The sequence below is a fragment of the Ambystoma mexicanum genome, chromosome 6p (assembly GCF_040938575.1).
Source record: "Ambystoma mexicanum isolate Mex_15411 chromosome 6p, UKY_AmexF1_1, whole genome shotgun sequence".
Lineage (NCBI taxonomy): Eukaryota > Metazoa > Chordata > Amphibia > Caudata > Ambystomatidae > Ambystoma > Ambystoma mexicanum.
Window position 1 is genome coordinate 99,229,393 of NC_090935.1, and position 21,432 is coordinate 99,250,824.

The window sequence follows — 21,432 nt, forward strand, 5'->3', positions numbered from 1 at the left end:
GCTTCCATTCTAATAGAGAAAACCATCCTCATTTTGCATGAATAAAACGCCCAGGGTAGCATACGGTGCAGATAGCATTCTGTTACAATTGTATTCAAAGAAAAGGCTCAAATGGTACCCAATTTAAGGGATTAGGATAAGAGTTAGAGGGGCCCGGGACAGTCTTTTATGGACCCAGAAAGGGGTAAAGATCTGGTCAGCTGCACATTGGTGTCAATGGGCCTCATCACGAGTTGGGCTGTAGCTCTTAAATGCGGTGGTAACAGTATTACCACCGCATTTACGGGCTGGCCATATCACGAGTTGGGCGCTAAATGGGCTGTTTCACCTCCAGCTTTTTAATGGAGGTGAAAATCCCACTTAGCACCCTGTTTTCGGTGGTATTACCACTGGATGTATTAACCCGCAATATTAGCGCCGAAAATGCCCCATTGGATCCAATGGACCCAATGGGGAATGGGGATTTACCATGTGCTGGGCTGGATGGATGGATGTCCCAGAGCTTTCTCTACTTAAGAACTGGAGAATAAACCTACATGTAAACTACTTACCTTCTGTGGTTCTTGTTCTATGAAGGAGGTTTAGTTTACCACACTTATCGGTTGACTTTACGCCATCTGTGTACTGGAATATTATTTTATTTAATTTTATTTTGCATTTTTAAAGCGCTCACACAGCCCACGGGCATCGAGGCGCTGTTACAGGAATTGTTTGTTTTTTCAGTTGCGTAATTGTTTTTTTTGTTGTTGTTGTCTTAGTTGCATATTTATAACGTGCTTAAACACCCAGAGGTTTCTAAGCGCGGACCGAACCTGTGTTGCTTCGTGTCGTCTTGCTTCCAAGGCGTGCACGTTGCCGTTAAGCTATCCTACCGGGACGTGATTGTGATTACACAATCATTTTTCAAGTATCTTATTTCAAACTACTTTTTCCCCAAAACAACAATAACAATAGATCATAAGAATGAGACATTTTTCCAGGGCCTTTAAATCGGCCAGTACAGGGCTTTGCCTGATCCGTGAACTTTCCTTACTGTAACTCCATGATCTGACATCACAGTACCGGCACTTCACGCACTCACGCATGTACATTACATGGAAGGTTGATTTCCTTGTGTGGGCCCATGGATCGTGACTTTTTGTACAGCCACTTTACTCCCCAATCTCAAGAGAAGGTAAAGTTCAAGTGGACATTTCCTCACTGTTCTTTGTCACCGTCGTCCTCTGGATCAACCATGATCTTGTAGCCACCTAAGAAGGCCTTGGATCATTCTTAGCTAGGATTTGGTTGAGGTGTCCTCATGGCCACCCCCCCCCCCACCCCCCACACCCCTCCCTCACTCCCAGGCTGTGGATCATGGAAAAGCGAAGCATGTCATTAATGTGGCTCAGGGTCCTCCAGCAGATCTGCATGGCTCTGTGGGAATGAACCATACTCACTGGAACGGCAGGGGTGTTCTGCGTGTGGACCAGGGTTCGCAGCCCGAGAGGTGGCAGTACACAGTCTTGCCTGCTGTGCATCCCTTCGGGGTAGAGACCTCTGGTGCTGCTGTGTATGGAGGGAGTCACTGGCAGTCATATCTGGATAGCCACCCGGACAATGAGTTTGTGCTGGTTGGACAGTCTGTCCAATGTGGTTTCCCCTGCATGCGCCGCGCTATGGCTGAGAAAGGGCATCAATTTGCTTGCAGACGTCACCTCTGATCATGAGCAGACCACTCATCATCCACTGATTCGCAGTGATGGTATCAGATGGGGTTTCCTTCACAGAAATCTCGACCTATGCATGGTGCAGTCTAGTCCTATTAGATCTCTGCGGCGTCTCTAGGCCGGAGAGGATGAATAACCCCCAAAATCACCCGCATTGTCACTCTATTCAGGGGATTCAGGCTCGACCAAGGTTTCAGGGATTCAGGTAACTGATCCAGATTACATTTCTAACAATTCACACTGATGAAGTTCTGCTGCAAACATGGAGTTGAAGAGGACAGGCCTTTTTCTACCAGCACATGTTCAAAGCAAAGTATCCAGTTAATGCAACAGATCAGAAGTTCAGGGATTCTCTCAAAGGAGACAAAGTGTCTAAATGGCTAATGGCTTGCACCTGGTGTTACTTTAATATAGAAACCGAAATTAACGATTTTTGCAGTTGACAAACACTGCTATTTCAGAAAATTCACAAAATGTATTGCAAATAAAAAAGCATGCTGTGGATGCATTTATTTTAAATTTGCATTACTTTGAAAAATGAGCAGGTCACCTTATTTAGAGAGGTGGGCTGCACATTACAAGGGTGCTGCAGCACACATGATGCCCTGGCTTGTCACCTGGGCCTGCATTACTTTCAGCAGTATCTATGGCGCTCCCTCCACCTATAGGCCTCTTGTTTAGACATACGTTATGAGCTTATTCTCTATGTGCTGGCCCTCTTCCTGCTCCCAACTTACAGGCTAAAAACCTTGGGGTCATCTTCGACTCTAAACTCTCCTTCTCTCCTCACATCGCCAACGTCTCTAAGAAGTCACACTACCGGCTGCACCTCCTCAGAGGTATTCTTCCTCTCTCTCCTTCCCCCAGAAGCTCACCGTCTCTAGAGTCCTGGTTCTCTCTAAGCTGGACTACTGCAACAGCCTCTATCTAAACCTGCCTGCCTCTACTCTCTGCAACTCTGCAACTTATCCAAAACAGGACTGCAAGACCTGTCCTTGGCCTCAAGCCCTGGGATCGTATCTCTCCAGGACTGAAATCTCTGCACTGGCTCCCAGTGGCTGCAAGGATTAAGTTCAAAACCCTCTGCATTGTCCACAAGGCCAGCTGGGGCCTGTGGCCTCAATACCTTCAACTCTCTCTTCCTAAATATCTTCCTTCTCGGGCTCTTCGCTCATCTGCCTCCAACTCCCTCAGGGTTAGCCGCTTCTCCAAGCAACGAGTTGGTGGTCGAACTCGCTCTTCGGCAGGGGCCTCCCTCTGGAAGAGCCTTCCTGCCCCCCTGAAACTTGAGGAGAATCATCTCCGGTTCCGGAAACACCTCAAAACCTTCCTCTTTGCTTCTGCTTTCTCTGCCTCTCTCCCCTTCTGAAATTCCCGTCTGAATCTGCACTGGTTACCTGGCCACCCTTCTGACCTTGGGGCCAGGTCCCACCCTTTGCACTCCTGCCCTGACTCCCTGGAAACCCCTGCACTTAGAGACAGTTTTTCTGTATCCCTACAGTCCCCCCGCATCCCCCACCACCAGCACTTGTCTGCTCTACTCTGCACTTGCCACCATCAGGCCGCTTTACCATCGTATTTATTCCTCCATCTCATGTAGTGCTATGTTGTGTTATTTTGCATTTATATATGTACATGTACTGCACTTCCCCCCTCTCCCTTCCCCCAGGCACTTTTCCCTCTCTCCCTACCCTTGCACATGCGCAATCTGAATGACACTTGGCCTAGTAGGATCGTTTGTCTTTCCAATGTTTCGCCCCCCCCACCCTGCCTCGTCGCGCCTTGAAACACTTGTGTATAGGCGCGTTATAAATACCATATCATACTATATCATACTACCGTGCTCATGACATCGGAATCCTACCTGACTGAATAGTATTCCTTTAAGGAACATCGGAATCTAAATCATAAATGCTTGACATGGGACTGGTTTTGCCTCCGCCCCAATGGCATTTCTGAGGTCATAAGCCTGCAGTCATGGACTCTCATTATTATTAAATAAATACCCCAGAAGTCCTTCTGGAAGATGAACGTTCAGGCGCCCACAATGCAGGATTGCCGCAACCCCTGCCCTGTAGGGTTTCATTGTTCCATGTCCCTGTAGTGGAGTATTATAAACCTCAATAATATAGAATGAGTCAACCTCTGAATGAGGAAAGGCGTACCCAGGCATGCCTGACATCTGACTAACTTTGCTGCTCTGACCTGCAATCTTACAATTCCCTACTGCAACCTTATTAATTTAATCAACTTCAGAAGGATGAAAGGCTGAGTTCTTCCCACCCAGATTCAAACCTGGGACCTCTAGGTTACACAGATTGCAACAGTAGGTGCATTCACCCACTGAGATATCTTACAGCAGGGTTTAATGTGCTGTCCTACTTGGCTAACAGCCACAAATGTAAGGACACCTTTTCTGCTTGCCACCCCTCCTCCCCCCACCGAGCCACACCCTACCATCTCTTCCCCCTTACCTTTCTCCCCTTTCGCTAGCCTGTTGTGTTAGTTTAGGGTTATGCTTTCCCCACCAATCCTCCCAAGTTTACCTGAACGCCTCCCAAACCTCCCTGAAGATGTATGTCTTTTGAAAGAGATTTGGGCTTGGAAACAGTGTGTGGACCTGCAAAGCTACCCAGATCTCACTGGGAGATGCACGGAAGTCTGCGGATCACATATGAGAAGGCTTGCCTGTGGCCAGTCGTCTCCACACCAGCAAGAGGAAGACCCGCGCCATCAGTTATCCTGTGTGACTTCAATTGCTGCTCTTGCTGCAGGTGAGGAGGCCTCTCAGGCTGCGGAGGAGGCTGTGTGTGGCGTTCACTCATTGCTGTGAAGAGAGACACATTCACCACAACAGAGGCATCACAGCACTATTTATACAAAATTCCAAATACAAGAAAATTAAAGACACAAAGCCCCATTGTTATAGAACAATTGAGAGCAAGTCCAATACAGGATCCTGGCAGGTACAGGTTTCACAATGTGAGACTTATCTGAAATACCCTGGCTCTCCAGCAAGGAAGCGGATGGCAAGGCCCCCAACCACCGGCATAAGGTCCCGATGGCCAAGATCAAAAGACCACTAGGGCCGACTGAATGTAGACAGCGCCTCATTCTGTAGCACTCTCACTACAACCCAGTGCAGAAATCTGCAGGTGTCGCATTAGCTGTCTCTTCCCTCCTTCTGCGAGGCTCCCAGTCTTGGGTAAAGGAAAAATTAGAACCTTTTCTATCTCCACAAGAGGCAGGAGGGCTCTCAGAAGCAAATGGAGTGACTGATGCCGCCAGCCGTGACTTCATCTTTATACTCAATGTGGAGTCTGTCCGAATGAGTAGTTAATGTGAGGGTGAGGGCTGTGAACTATCAAATGAGTACCAAATCCCGTGTACATTGTGTACTCTGTGATTCAAGCACACAACCGTTTTATCACTATCATGTCAAATATCTGAGGTCATTCTTGAGTTCCAAAATGCTTTTTTGATTTTATGCAAATCAGCTAGGGAGCCATCACTGGTGCCATTTGTTCCTTCCCTTTCGTACAGGGGTATTTCCAAAAGAGTACAACAGAGGTGTACCAAACTGTCCATCTTGGAATGATAACATTCCACCAGAAAATGTACATGCTTATTGTAATTTTTAGTAATGTGCTTTGCTCAATAAACCGTTGTATCATTCTTGAGCAGTAAGGGTTGGTATTTTGACAGCACTGATCTCAAGACCTATGTACAGCTCTGCATCCCTGCTGAAGGATTGGCTATAGGAATTGGGAGAACATATTCTCATGCCCTTGAAAGCAGCATTGTGGGATGTCTCTGCCATGCAACTATGAGGATTCCAAGGCTGAAGGATGTGTGGAGAAACAATGAGAAGGTGTACGCTTGTCCTGAGAGAGAGGAGGAGGAGGAGGCACCTGGAGTAGATGCCCCACTAGAGGGAACTGTAGATCTGGAACGCTCCGTTCTCTGGAGGGAACCGGATTACAGAGCGTACTGCGCAGCCAGAGAACTTTCAGGAAGTCAGGCTGGTTAACGCCCTGCACAGCCAGAGATCTTTCAGGAAGTCAGGCTGGATAACGCCCTGCACAGCCAGAGATCTTTCAGGAAGTCAGGCTGGTTAACGCCCTGCACAGCCGGAGATCTTTCAGGAAGTCAGGCTGGTTAACGCCCTGCACAGCCGGAGATCTTTCAGGAAGTCAGGCTGGTTAACGCCCTGCACAGCCGGAGATCTTTCAGGAAGTCAGGCTGGTTAACGCCATGCACAGCCAGAGATCTTTCAGGAAGTCAGGCTGGTTAACGCCCTGCACAGCCGGAGATCTTTCAGGAAGTCAGGCTGGTTAACGCCCTGCACAGCCGGAGATCTTTCAGGAAGTCAGGCTGCTTAACGCCCTGCACAGCCGGAGATCTTTCAGGAAGTCAGGCTGGTTAACTCCATGCACAGCCAGAGATCTTTCAGGAAGTCAGGCTGGTTAACGCCCTGCACAGCCGGAGATCTTTCAGGAAGTCAGGCTGGTTAATGCCCTGCACAGCCGGAGATCTTTCAGGAAGTCAGGCTGGTTAATGCCCTGCACAGCCAGAGATCTTTCAGGAAGTCAGGCTGGTTAATGCCCTGCACACCCAGAGATCTTTTAGGAAGTCAGGCTGGTTAACGCCCTGCACAGCCAGAGATCTTTCAGGAAGTCAGGCTGGTTAATGCCCTGCACAGCCGGAGATCTTTCAGGAAGTCAGGCTGGTTAATGCCCTGCACAGCCGGAGATCTTTCAGGAAGTCAGGCTGGTTAATGCCCTGCACAGCCGGAGATCTTTCAGGAAGTCAGGCTGGTTAATGCCCTGCACAGCCAGAGATCTTTCAGGAAGTCAGGCTGGTTAATGCCCTGCACACCCAGAGATCTTTTAAGAAGTCAGGCTGGTTAACGCCCTGCAGGCCGCCCTGCACAGCCAGAGATGGAAGTCAGGCTGGTTAACGCCCTGCAGGCCGCCCTGCACAGCCAGAGATGGAAGTCAGGCTGGTTAACGCCCTGCACAGCCGGAGATCTTTCAGGAAGTCAGGCTGGTTAACGCCATGCACAGCCGGAGATCTTTCAGGAAGTCAGGCTGGTTAACTCCATGCACAGCCAGAGATCTTTCAGGAAGTCAGGCTGGTTAACGCCCTGCACAGCCGGAGATCTTTCAGGAAGTCAGGCTGGTTAATGCCCTGCACAGCCAGAGATCTTTCAGGAAGTCAGGCTGGTTAACGCCCTGCACAGCCAGAGATCTTTCAGGAAGTCAGGCTGGTTAACGCCCTGCACAGCCGGAGATCTTTCAGGAAGTCAGTCTGGTTAACTCCATGCACAGCCAGAGATCTTTCAGGAAGTCAGGCTGGTTAACGCCCTGCACAGCCGGAGATCTTTCAGGAAGTCAGGCTGGTTAATGCCCTGCACAGCCAGAGATCTTTCAGGAAGTCAGGCTGGTTAACGCCCTGCAGGCCGCCCTGCACAGCCAGAGATGGAAGTCAGGCTGGTTAACGCCCTGCACAGCCAGAGATCTTTCAGGAAGTCAGGCTGGTTAACGCCATGCACAGCCGGAGATCTTTCAGGAAGTCAGGCTGGTTAACTCCATGCACAGCCAGAGATCTTTCAGGAAGTCAGGCTGGTTAACGCCCTGCACAGCCGGAGATCTTTCAGGAAGTCAGGCTGGTTAATGCCCTGCACAGCCAGAGATCTTTCAGGAAGTCAGGCTGGTTAACGCCCTGCACAGCCAGAGATCTTTCAGGAAGTCAGGCTGGTTAACGCCCTGCACAGCCGGAGATCTTTCAGGAAGTCAGGCTGGTTAACGCCCTGCACAGCCGGAGATCTTTCAGGAAGTCAGGCTGGTTAACGCCCTGCACAGCCGGAGATCTTTCAGGAAGTCAGGCTGGTTAACGCCCCCTGCACAGCCGGAGATCTTTCAGGAAGTCAGGCTGGTTAACGCCCTGCACAGCCGGAGATCTTTCAGGAAGTCAGGCTGGTTAACGCCCCCTGCACAGCCGGAGATCTTTCAGGAAGTCAGGCTGGTTAACGCCCTGCACAGCCGGAGATCTTTCAGGAAGTCAGGCTGGTTAACGCCCTGCACACCCAGAGATCTTTCAGGAAGTCAGGCTGGTTAACGCCCTGCACAGCCAGAGATCTTTCAGGAAGTCAGGCTGGTTAACGCCCTGCACACCCAGAGATCTTTCAGGAAGTCAGGCTGGTTAACGCCCTGCACAGCCAGAGATCTTTCAGGAAGTCAGGCTGGATAACGCCCTGCACAGCCAGAGATCTTTCAGGAAATCAGGCTGGTTAACGCCCTGCACAGCCAGAGATCTTTCAGGAAGTCAGGCTGGATAACGCCCTGCACAGCCAGAGATCTTTCAGGAAGTCAGGCTGGTTAACGCCCTGCACAGCCAGAGATCTTTCAGGAAGTCAGGCTGGTTAACGCCCTGCACAGCCAGAGATCTTTCAGGAAGTCAGGCTGGTTAACGCCCTGCACAGCCAGAGATCTTTCAGGAAGTCAGGCTGGTTAACGCCCTGCACAGCCAGAGATCTTTCAGGAAGTCAGGCTGGTTAACGCCCTGCACAGCCGGAGATCTTTCAGGAAGTCAGGCTGGTTAACGCCCTGCACAGCCAGAGATCTTTCAGGAAGTCAGGCTGGTTAACGCCCTGCACAGCCGGAGATCTTTCAGGAAGTCAGGCTGGTTAACGCCCTGCACAGCCAGAGATCTTTCAGGAAGTCAGGCTGGTTAATGGAGTGGAGGTCGCTTGATCGTGTTATTTTACTGAGTTGAATTTAGTGCTGCGTTTGGCCAGTTCCTTGATCTCTTGTCACCAGAGGATCTGCAGGTCATAGGTTGAGATGGGGATGGATGTTGGTAGAAGCACAGGAAGTACAGCAAGGTCGCCATTGCTGCAGAGAGGTTCACAGTGTGATCGGTAAGATGTTAAGAAATTGGAAGAAAACAACATCTGCAATTTGGCTGTATATGAAATCATTGTAGCATGAGGCAGAACACACATTAATTTTTGTATTTTATTTGGTATTCTACAAATGTGTGCAATATATATATATATATATAAAAAGACACTGGCGTGTTCCCTGTAATTGTTCCAGCAAGAGAAGAGACAGGAGATCCAGAAAGTCTGTGCAGATGGAGCCAGGTCCTTCCTCGCTGGAGTGATGATGAAGAGGAGGTAGTGCGAGGCAGCGGTCCACTCATTCTGCTCCAATGCATTGCCCATGCTTGCAGCCGTGATGCCACGCCACATTATCCGGAGGGCTCCATCAAGAAGGCTGGTATATACCAGTTTGGCTAGCACCATAAATCTGTGGCGAAAGAGAGAAAACAGACCGGTTATATACGTGTGCCGTCAACACAATCGGGTCCGTCTTATACCTTTCAATAGCTTTTCTGATGTTTCCAACTGCAAAGTGAGCAACAATTGACTCTCCTCCACAGGAAAGTAAGATTTAATTGACCTCTCACTGGCATATCCTCCTCTCTCACAAACTGGTAAATTCATAAACATGCGTAGTCCTTAATTCTTGGTCTACTAATTTCAAAAGGGTAGCAATGAGTATTACAATACTTACCTCCCTTTTACAAAATATAGTACTGTCCGGTGTGACGAATCAAGGAATTCAGTTACTTTCCCCAAGGGTGGAGCCCCTTCCTGTGAGGCTAACGAGGCGAGTCCGCTGCGCAAAATTCCCCAAAGGGGTGGTGATAAGCAAGACCACACAGAGAGAGAGACTCACCTCTTGGGGCTAATGACTCACATTGCAATGAGGACCTCACTTTCCATTATCCTTAAACACTCAATACAATCCTATCAGTTGACAGACAACAAGACTCCTCTTACATATGTGTAATGTAATTGCAGATGGAAAGTATCAGCCTGGTACTGTGAAGAGTAAGAACATAGGAGTGATGAAGAATGCCTGTCTGCCAATCACTGAGATGAAGAAACCTAATAGAGTTATGAAGAAGACAACTCAAACACAAAGGAAGGACTATCCTGAGAAGCTGGGCAAGCCCCATCACTGCGTGATAAAAGTGGGAGGACCAAGTGAACCAGGGAGAGAGACCCGGTAGTTTCAAACTGACTAGCATAGGGACGCCGTTATCTCGAGGAGATCCCTGGTTTGCGAGTCGGCAAACCAATGAAGAGTAGCAGTGCCCGGAGTGCACTACGTAGAGAACAGCATACCAAGTTCTGTGCAATGCACCATGAGAAAATAGGATATGCACTACCGTAGCAGCTTAATTTCAAATAATACTTTTCTTAAAAGTAGGCTGGAACAAAGTTACAACCACCCCAAACATAGCATGAGCGGAACATCGTTTCATGACATCAAGAGCAGCACTAATAGTTCTTACATGAGACTGGACTCACAATAGTTTGAGACATTGGGACCTCTCAGTTTTAAATGTGGGGCAATTAAAAATGGAATTCAGTTAATCAACAATCTTAGGGCGATCTTAGGGCAAGAAGGACAGAGACGATGAATTCTTGTCGTATTCGGCTGTGAGACGAGCAAACAATAAACCCCTAAGCAAAACTTGGTAAAGATACTTTTCGCATTGGTACTTGATTGGTAATCAAGGTAAGGTACCAAGCCCCATTTTGTCTCAACTAACAGATAGTTGGTAGCCATCTTTCCCTCGCAGCAAGTGTCCTTCATCTTTCCCAGTTCCCATTCATTAAAAGAATTCTCGATGCTGCATTTGCACATGGTGCCAAGCTTAGTGGATCTCCCATACGTCTTCATGTCCAATGTTTACTAACACAGTCGTGATATGCCTAAACCACGGCAATTGCTTTCCGCCCGATCGATGAAAACCTCCCCCATTCCTTCTCTGTAGAGTGCAAGCGCCTCAGAGTTCCACATTTTGAGCCAGTGCAACACAGGTTGGCGCATGAGGGTGTATTTTATGTCGATTTGTCCAACCTCAAAAACCCCCGGAACAGAAGGTGCACTTGATGGTAAACCAAGAAGGCGCTTTAAAAATATATTCTCTACTATTTGAAGAGAGGGGCAAGGAGTGTGGCCCCACATATACAAGAGCGGGGATCTCCTGAGCACTGTAGATCTTAAGAGGGACTGAAGCTACTTACTTTCCAGGAGAGATGCAAGGCCCGCTATTGCACCACAGTGCCGAAAGCTGGTCATGGTGCTCTTGTCAATATGTTTGGTCCATTTCAAGCTATTGGATAGAGTCAACCGCAGATTATTAAATGAGTCGACCGGTGCCAGTAAATAGATGTGTACAGCTGGCCGGGAAGCACGCCCTACCGGGGTACATATCATGGTCTTCATTTTAGTACGATTGATGTGCATACCTTTGATGTTACATACATTCTCAAATGCATTAAGTTGATGTTGCAACCTGGCAGAGGTGTTAGCCAGCAAGACAGCATCATCAGCAAATAGGAGGAGGCTCCATGTGTGACTGCCCAGGCTGGGAACATCTTTTTCCAGAGCAGTGGGGCCAGCACGCTCCTCTGCCTTACACCAATGTAAATAGGCACTGGGTAAGTTGTTTCACTGTGTGGTCCCCAAGAAATGCGAGTACTGTTCCTGTGGTATAAAGACTTAATTGCATTAAGAAGACTTACAGGAATATCAAGAACATCCAAAGCTTCCCATATGAGGTTTCTCGGGAGCAGCAACATTGTATGGCGAGCGCTGCAACAAAGATTGTTAAAACGTGCATGATAAAAGACGTAAGTAAAGTTAAACTGCCTATCAGTGATTGAACTTTAAAACAAGCTACAATACCTTTGACAGAGTGGTCCGGCACCACGTGGGTGCTCAATCAAAGGTCTCTTCAAGGTATCCTGCTGCAGGGTAACAAAAGTATAGAAATTTGATCCGCGCCCGGTGGAGGGAGATCATTTGAAAGTGAACGAATAAATGTGAATCCAACGCATAGTCCAAAGTCTTCGATGTTGATGAAATAGAGAAAGTTTTGGAAAAATACACAAATCTCGTCTGAGCCCACCCAAAGGGGGTCCGGGGTGAATTGAAAGATCACCCAAAAAGTTGTACATGCGAATGCTGAGGAGAAAGGGACTTTTGTTTGTTAGATCAGGCCCTCTGAAGTAAGAGACTTTGAATGGCAAAGAGACTTTGGTATAGTAGGCCCCGATACTGAGATTTGAACTGCATCCTCGTGCTAGAGAAGCCAGAAACTGTGCTAAGCTCGAGTGTGCCGCCTTGTCCTGTGTTGTAAACTTGGGGAAGGGAAGCCAACGGCTTGAATATCCTGACATATCATTTATTGAACACTTTTCTTTTGCATAACATTGTTTCCCACACTATTTGTATTAAGAATAATTGGCAAAAGGTTTAATAGTATAGGCCCTTTTATTGTGACCGATGGTCGTAGCTTGCTCCCAGCTTTAGATTTAGGATTAAATAGGTGTTTTTCAAACCTAGTTGAAGTTCAATAAACACCCTTGAACTGTGATCACTTGTGTCTGTTTTACTGTTTGATACCATGCCCTCCTTACAGAGGTGACCACAGTACTGGTGGGCAGCTAATAATCTGTTGAAAACCAGACTTGGGCACATACATATGCTTGATTTGATTTTTTGTATAGCACAAGGGCCATTACAAGCATAGATTCAGAGTTTTTTTCTGAATGGCGATAAAGTCTTGGTTGGCGGGGATCCGGGGGTAGCAAATTCCAGGCTCGAGGATCAGAAATCGAGGGTTCTGTGTCTTAATTCCGCTGCGAAAAATATTGCGATGCAAAAATATCGCCATATTTTTGCAGCGAAATTCACACATGGACCCTGCGGGGGACACCTCCTGCATCATTTTTTAATGTGCGGGGTACATCCCCGCAACCTCCGCTCCCACATAATATCCCCAACAAAAATATTGCCTATGGCGAACCAAATGGCTATATCTACAGCAATATTTTTGTTGGGGATATTCTGTAGTGATACCAACTAGAGAAACCTCTTTCTCCATGGTGGACAAAATGAGAGGGTGGAATTGTTATAAGATTTTGACCCACCAATCGTAGTAGATGGGTTGGATGATAAACGGAAATCTTAACCACAAGATAACTTGATGTTAGGCCTTACAGACATTTAAACACAAGAAAAAAAAGGGCCTCATTATGGTATCAGGTAATATTATCCCCACCAAAAATATCACCGTACATATGGTCGTCGGGAACGGCCATAGGCAATATTTCTGGTGGGGATAATATATGGGGTAACTGGGTTGGGGGGTTGCGGGGGTGTCCCCCGCTCCATTTAAAAATATATTGGGGTTGCGGGGGTGTCCCCTGCAGGTTTCATGGGGTAATATCTCTGCAAAAATATGGCGAAAGTTTTGTATGGCAATATTTTTGCGGGGATATTATCACATGGAACCCTCATTATGTGTCTGGCGGTAACCCTGCCAGTTCTACCGGCGGGTTTCCGGCAGACCGGTAATATTTTATTGTCGCCTTAATTCCCGGTGCCAACGGGAGATTACAACTACGGCGGCCCGGGAATTCAGGAGCCGGTAAAATGTAAGTGCCCATTCCCATAGAGTCCATGAGGCCTCTATGGGAGTGGGGACACGGAAACACCGGCACCGTTGCCAACAGTGCCAGTGCTTCGGTGACAGGTCTGCCTTCCGTGGCCGCTTTGCCCGGCAGGGTCAGACCTGTTGTGCACAGCGGCTCCGGTAGGTAGATCTGGAGTTCGTTGATCCGGAAACAAGGGTGCCGGTGAGCTTACAGGCACCCTTGTTTACGGACTGGCAAACTAATAATGAGGCCCAAAGAGTCTTAAAGAATCCTCTCATGGCCCAGGGGCCAATGGAGGCCTCTGTGAAATGGAGATATTGGAGTAGTTTTTGGGAGGCTATAGAGGAGTCCAAAGGCTGCATTGTGTGCCACTTGGCGGGCAGGTGAGATCACCATAAGGATGGTGTTACTGAAGTACAGCTTAGAGTTGACTAGTGCACTGTAATGGTTTATTGAGAGGCCACCCTCAACATGGGGAGTTCCTTCCTCAAGGTGTCACGCAACAAACTGTTTAACGTATTCTTTTATTCAGCCCTACTTCAGACGCATATCATGCCCCTTGGGTCCCTCCCCCTGAACTACCAATGAGCCAAGAACCAAGAAAGGAAATGTATTTGTATTTATTTAAATTAAAAGCAATATAAATTGCCCAACTACACACACACCTTCTTTGTGGCTCACAAATAACCTCTTGTTACAGAAATCAATTGTACAAATGAATTAAGAAAAAAGCTACAAATCACAATTCTTTACTTTCTACCAATTTCACTTCAAGAAATAATTAAAAACTGAAAAATAACCAAAATAATTATAAATGTAGTGCTGAGCAATTTTGATTTGTCACTGGTATTTTGTATGCGAAACATAATGAACATTACCTTTTGTCAACACGCACCATGTCTTTTGCCCTGACATTTTCCTGTTAGCAGTGGCACAATTTTTACCCTGAAACCGTAAATACATTTGACTATAAAAAATGACAGTGTTTAAAAATCCTGTTTTTTCCTGTTTTTTTCTTGCTTTGTAAATTAAAATGCTGCTTTTCCTTGGGTAATGACAGGTAGGCCTTTTTCACATGGCACTTCAGTTTTCATTTACAAATCACACATGCAAAGCCGTGTTTGTGTCAGTATTGAAAAATCCTGCGTTTCATATGAAAGCGACTTTAGTTTGGGGCCTTTGGAAGGCACCCCACAGCACTGTTAACTGCTGGCCGATCTATTTCAGCTAAAAGCAGGAGAACTGGCTGCAAAGGTTTGAGTTGGTAATAGATGGATTTGACAGTTTTGGTAATATGCTCACTATGTATGCACTGCCCTCTGCGTTTATTGTTCTGGAGGGCTGGGTTTTATTGTGAGTTTCTATCATTGTGTTTTACATTGAACCCTAGAATTTGGTGCGATGTATGGGATTAATATTACGTTAAATTGAGCAACTATTTTATAAAGGATTGGAATCACACTTGTGGAATCGTCTCCCGGTGAGAAAAACAAATGGCAACAAATGAATTCTTGGTGCCTTGCAATGGAACTCGTTCTAAGACCTTCAAATAGGGAGAAGGTTGCCTGGACCCTCTGGGATCCAAACTTGTGGTGATCGGGTTTTCCACTGACAGTCGCAAAGCATGTATTATTGTGGGAGGTTGTGGAGAGGCCTCCCACGGGCAATCTGTCCACTCCACCCTCAGTGGCCATCGACCCAAAGTAGGGTAGACAAGCGCAGAAATATTCAGAGCGATAACTGCTTGTAGGTGAAAAGATCGAAAAAAAAGGATCAAATGCCCTTTTTTTTCGAAACCAAAAGGACCGAAAAAAAAGGGTTGAATTTTATTTTTTTTATTTTTTTATGGGGGGGGTTCCCTCCCCCGACCAACCCCCCCCCCGACCAACCCCCCTTTTTTATGCATACTAAACTAAAAAAATATATAAATATATATATATTTTTAAAAATCAACCCTTTTTTTTCCGGTCCTTTTGGTGTCGCACAAAAGGCATTTGATCCTTTTGTTTGCGATCCTTTGGCTGGACACCGCGATAACCAAAGAAAGACATGCCAACTTGGCTAGAGTTTGCAATAAGCCAGAACCACCCCTTTATAAACATTCAATAATCAAATTATTATTGGGGCAATCCCCTCTGCATTTTCCTCCTGCCACCGAGATGGTGTTCACCTCACATTTTGGGAGTCGTCCTATACCCTTATGTGACCAGCATCCTTACCATGGACACACTGCGTTTTAGTTTTTGATATTACTAAATTGGCTTGATTTGCTGACTCATTTTATCACACAAGGTGCACTTACTTCCCTATCTTGGTTCTGTACCAGTAAATTGACAGACCATGATAGGTGGCACAATAAGAGTTTAGCGATCCCGGAAAATAGCGTTGCTTGACCTCCCAGTTACAGTAACTGAATGGGTCCACTGTTTTAAGTGGCTAAACAGGAGCCTACCAACTTCATAGAAGGTAGTGCCACTCGATGCCTCAGGTGGTGCTGCTAGAGACAACCAATCATTACACCCTCCCTGGTTTGGACTGCAAAGCTCCCACCAGCTACCTGTAGAATCCTCTTAACACCCCTGCAAACATTAGGATACACAGAAAATATAGGCCAGACGTGCAGACGCACAAACCTTAGAAACAGCTAATACCTGGCATTGGCACAAAGTGATGCCATAGTATAGGGCCCCGGTATCAGTCATGGTCCCTTCAGGGGACGGGGGGGGGGGGTGCGTGTAGCCCAGGGCACTAGGCCACTTGACCCAAGAACTAAGCCTCTCCCCCGCCTCCTTAGGCCTAGAGGCCTGAATCCAGGGAGCTATTTTGCAGCCGTTATTGCCTTTCTAAAGTTAGTTTAGACAGACGAGGACAATCACAATGTGTGGGTGTCATTTTTCCTGCTAATTACATGCATTATAACAGGGTGGCTAGGAAGCAATCTTTCTGGGGAGTTTTCCAGTGGGTGGGGCATGACATGAAATCAACTCTGGAAACAGCGGCCCTGGCATGTGGCAGAAGCCGTCTATGTTCTGCAACCAGTTTCTCCACATCAAGTGTTGTGATGCTGACAACTAGCAGAGGTGGCAGAGAGAATCTTACAGGAACACCTGCCACCTACCTTCAGACGTCCAGATTTAGCACATAGGATCTTACAGGCACACCCGTCACCTGCGTTCTGACCTCCAGAGGTGGCCCACAGGATCTTACAGGAACACCAGTCATGTACTGTCTGACCTCCAGCGGTGGCACATTTTATCGTACAGGAACACCAGTCACCTACCATCTGACCTCCAGGCGTAGCACAGAGGATCCTACAGGAACACCAGTAACCTACCTTCTGGTCTCCAGGTGGCTGACCTCCAGAGTTGGCCCACAGGATCTTACAGGAACACCGGTCGCGTACTGTTGGACCTCCAGAGGTGGCAGAGAGGATCTTGCAGTAAAACCAGTCACCTACCTTCTGACCTCCAGACGCAGAACAAAGGATCCTACCGGAACACACGTCACCTACCTTCCGACCTCCAGAGGTGGAACACAGAATCTTACAGGAATACCTATCGCCTAGTTTCGGACCTCCAGAGGTGGCCCATAGCATTGTACATAAACAACTGTCACCTACCTTCTGACCTCCAGAGGTAGCCCACAGGATCTTGCACAAACACCTTCCACCTACCGTCTGCCCTCCAGAGGTAGCACACAGAATCGTACAGGAACACCTCCCATCTACTTAATGCTCTCCTGAGGTGGCACACTGGATCTTACAGGAACACTTGTCACTTACCTTCTGGCAGCCAGAGGTTAAAATTGGTCAACCACAATTTAACCTCTTCGTGGTAAAGCTGGAGTTGGCCAAATTTCTGTTTAGGACTGGGTACTTTAATAAATAAATGTGTATCATCGACATATATAATGTAATGTAATTGCCATTTGTATAGTACCTATTCCCATTGGTATGGTGCCACAGCGTTGTAGGTGAACGCCCTCAGGGGACCGAATTCCAAGGTATGAGAAATTTGGCAGAGGAGTTTAGAATGCGTGTGTGCATAGGAGTGAAACCGATTATTAAGCTCTGAACAAGGGACATCAAGAGTATGACATACATATTAAATAATAGAGGTGAAAAGGAGGGTCCCATTGGCACTCTGCAAGCAACTTGTGGAAGAAAGTGAAGTAAAAGGACGGGTGTTCACAATCTGTGTTCTGCCGGCGAGGAGAAACCAGGACCATTCCAGAGCAGTACCAGAAACTAGGAATATTTTTGAGAGCCAGGAAAGAAGAATGGAATGGTACGCGGTTTCAAAAGCGGCAGACAGGTCCAAAATGATGAGCATAAATGGCCTTGGTCGGATTGATACAAGAGATAGTCCTAGACTTAGAGCAGAGCATTGTCTGCCCCACGTTTTGGTCGGAGTCCGGAAGGGAGTTCTCCAAAATCTTATTGCATTCTACAAAATCCATTAGTTGTTATAGAACCATACCCACCCCCACCATTCCTTCTCCCAACCCCCTCACCTCCCCAAGGATCTTGGCCCTCCATGGGGGCTTGGCCATCGGTCGGTAGTTTCTCAATTCAGTTGGATCAAGGACCATTTTGGTATCAAGGGCACAATAATAGAGGTTTTGAAATCATAAGTAACAGTCCCGTGCGCAAGAGAAAAGTGAACACAATGCGTGATATGACAGATCAACGCTGCCATATAGGCACGAGCAACAGAGGCTTGCAGCAGATCAATACTGGAACGAGCAGATTAGAGTTTACTCGATCGATAAAAGGCGACTTCCTGCAAAGCACCCTTGAAGATGAAAGAACATTTAGCTGGTGGTGGAGACCAACGTTCTGCAATCCAAGAGGCAGTGTTAACGATTGCAGGTCTACATTCATTTCATGAATCTTATCAATAAAGAATGTATTGAATTAATTTGCTAAAGAAGCTGAGGGTTCCAGTGTCTGAGGGGATTTATAAACGTATTGACAAATGAAAAAAGCTTGTTGGGCTTGTTGAAAGCAGAGTTAATCCAGTCAAGTAAGAAGGGAGTTTTAACCTTCCCAAGGGTTATTTGATATGTTGAAAGGGCTTTGCGAACTTCACTAAGAAGGGAGAAATCTCTAGTTTTTCCTCAGTTTTTATTTCCTACTGTAACATTTTTTAAGAAGTTTAAGGCCAGAAAATTACCATGGGTTGGACAATTGGTTTGTTGTCAGACACGGATAAAATGGTAAGAGAATTGATTACTGTTTGAAATAATAATTGACATTTGTATAAAAAAGGAAGTCAAAGAATCATCCTCTGGTAAAATAGAAATGAATCAATCTGAAATAACCCGGGATTTTTCTTTTTACCGACTCACTCATAGCAAGGCATCTGTTATTGGTATGTTAAAGAGAATTGATTGTGAAAAGTCTAGCATAGGGATCAGTGCATGAGATGGGGAGAGGAGAAAGAGTACACAGATTATTAAGTATGTCAATCTTCATGCTTGTTCCCAGTTTATTCTGGCCAGGGAAAATGCACGGTATAATTTACCACATGCCACAGGGCAGAAAACAGCTGGTAATGGGATTCTATAGAGCAGGAATCTGTATTCTTTGGCTCGCCAGATATTTTGGACTACATTTCCTACCAGCCTTAGCGGCAAAGTCAATGAAGCGGGATCACGGGTGTTGAAGTCTAAATCATTTGTAAAGCCCCAGGTTCAGACCACTGCTTAGTGTATAGCTGAAGATTCACCAAAGGCCTCATGGAACCGCAGATTCTTCTGTGAACCAGACTTTCATTAATATTATAAAGCAGATATCAGGCTATTTATGACATACACAAATGTGTTTTTACTAATGAACTGCACGCTGGGAATAATTCTCAAAGTGTGTCCAACACATCTTGCTTCATCAGAATGTGATTCTGTAGCATGCCTTATGGCTCCTGCCTGTAACTCATACGGTTCTCCTGGCTGAATTCGGGTGAGCTATGTTCACTTGCCATATGTACACTGTCCACCATAATTGTGCTCTGAATTGAGCCAAACCTTTCCTTAACTCAGTGTGGTGTCAACCTGCAGTGGACATGTGAATGAGGGAAAGTTAGGTCAAATGGAACCCACCCAAAGCAAGGATCCCCTACGTCAAGGACTATCCTCAGCTCAGGAATCAGCCATTGTGTCTCTTCTTGCTGCATATGTCATGGATCTTTGCAACCTAAAGTACCAGAAACCTTTCTTGACCCCTCCCGGTCAGAGGTGTGAACCCATTTGTAGTGTTCCTGCTTACACCTTGCCAGAGTGCTGCAGCAATTTTTACCATGGGATCACAATAATTTATCTTGGCCATCTACAAGTGTCTGAGAACGCTGCCGGCCATTTCCTTACATGCACCAACTAGCAGAACCATGTGCTAAGGGCACTACAGAGGGCACCAGGCTGAAAGAATCAAGGGAACTATGTATTCCTTCTTCCCGAATGCATTTGGAACATTGCATCACTCTCATGAGCTCGCAAGTCCCGCCAAAGCATTGTTGCCATGAAGTTTACGTCAGCCGTCCCAAGGCCCCGATTCAGAACGTCTACAGAACACGATTTCCAAAGCTTGAGAACCCACCACATAACCCCTACCCTGAAAACCTGCCCTCAACCCGCTGCTGAGCACACAATAGAACAATACAGTACCAATCCAATTGGACCCTAGATGCAGGTAACTGCCCAAATTACCAAACAATTCGGCTACCCAGATACCCTACCAGCTGAGGTCCCAGGAGAGCAACGTGAAATTCAGGAAAGACATCAATATCTTGTGGCTCATGCAAACTTTCAACTCATGTCCTAAATCCTAGATACTACAGGAGTTCCCTTCTGGAATGATCTTCATATTACCCTCAAGTCCACGAGAACCATTTTCTGTTCTGGAGAAAATCAAATCCAGTCCTTCCTCTTCAAGGAACCATTTTGTCTGGAAACAAATTAGGGTCTCTCTCCTTTCCCTGGAGCACTCACTCCGTATGGCTCATTCTGCTAACACTTCTCTCTCGTGCTTTCAAGTTCCATTGAATTTTCTTCTCACGCGTATTGCTGGTTCCCATATCATTGTCCTCATGTACTCACACTGTGGTACACTCTCTCCCCTTGCTCCAAGTTGGTGATTCTTGTTAGGCAGAATTGCATGCAGAACCCTCTAGGACCACCACACACAATTAGGACTACAGGTGTAAGTCAAACCAACTTTTGGTATAGGTATGTACCACACAGTTTTTGGTAACGAGCTGAGCAGCCAGGCTTATCTCAAGAGTGAATATGAGCAGTACAAGAAGTTACACAGAGGACTTATAATCACAGTGTTTCAAGTAGAAACTTATACTCAAGATTTCCTGGTAAAAACACTTATTCATTTATTACACAGTCATGTAGAAAATATTTGACTAGAAGGAAGCAACTTAATATTATAAACCAATACACTTCAATACAAAACTCTAGATTTTTAGACAGTTTGAGCTCCCCTGAAATAGGAGCCAAATGGCAGTTCAGTTACTTAGAAGGGAGCAAAAAGACACAAGGTAAGTAGGATAGGTCACATATACTTGTTAAACAGTGCAAATAGTTTCAGTTCACCAGAAGAGTTGCATTCAAGTCAATAGGCCTAGGCCAAAGTCTATGGGCTAGTGTTCAGGATAGGAATGAGCAGTTCTGGTATCAAACGGTAAAGTCTTTGCGAAAGTTCTCAGAAGTAGTTTAGGCGAAAAAGAATCATTGTTGGGTCACAAGCTGATTAGGCCTGCAAGTTGGGAAAGTTTTACAAACTTTCACCGCGAGAGTGGCGTTCTCTCAATCGAGTTGGCACAGTACCTTAGTTTGAAGAAACAAATGCAGCTGAAGTTGTTGGTTCCTGGCAGTTCCAACAGATCTCACTGTTCCTGAGCCTCAGTCGTGGGGACAAGTGGGAGAACGTCTGGGGACTCCTGCACTGCACGGGATCGTCGGAAAACGCAAACAAAATGGAGTCACTTCAGTTTGAGTAGCTGTTCAAGCACACAAGCTGGTGTCCTTCCCCCCTGGTTAATCCTATCCAGTTTAGAGAATGGTATCCAGCTGGCTTATGAGTTGATTGGTCCCAGCAACTCAAAGGAAGAAGTCGTACTTGAAGGGGCTTCTCCGTCGAGATGAACTTGGCAATTTGGACCTGCAGCAGGGCTTCGACGGGCAAACCAACGGTCC

The 21,432-nt window shown here is 46.5% G+C and overlaps 1 protein-coding gene across 2 annotated transcripts in view; it reads right to left on the reverse strand.

Moving 5' to 3' along the window:
* LOC138511235 (myosin-IIIb-like) overlaps positions 1 to 21,432 on the reverse strand; it is a 686,303-nt gene that overhangs the window by 17,115 nt on the left and 647,756 nt on the right. The window contains exon 30 of one of the 2 annotated variants that reach the window (XM_069626777.1): positions 8,711 to 9,022. The exons of the other annotated variant lie outside the window; for it this stretch is intronic. The gene's annotated coding sequence lies outside the window, so the exon portion shown is untranslated. Of the gene's footprint in view, positions 1 to 8,710; positions 9,023 to 21,432 lie in introns of those variants that run through there. 2 annotated transcript variants of the gene reach the window in all.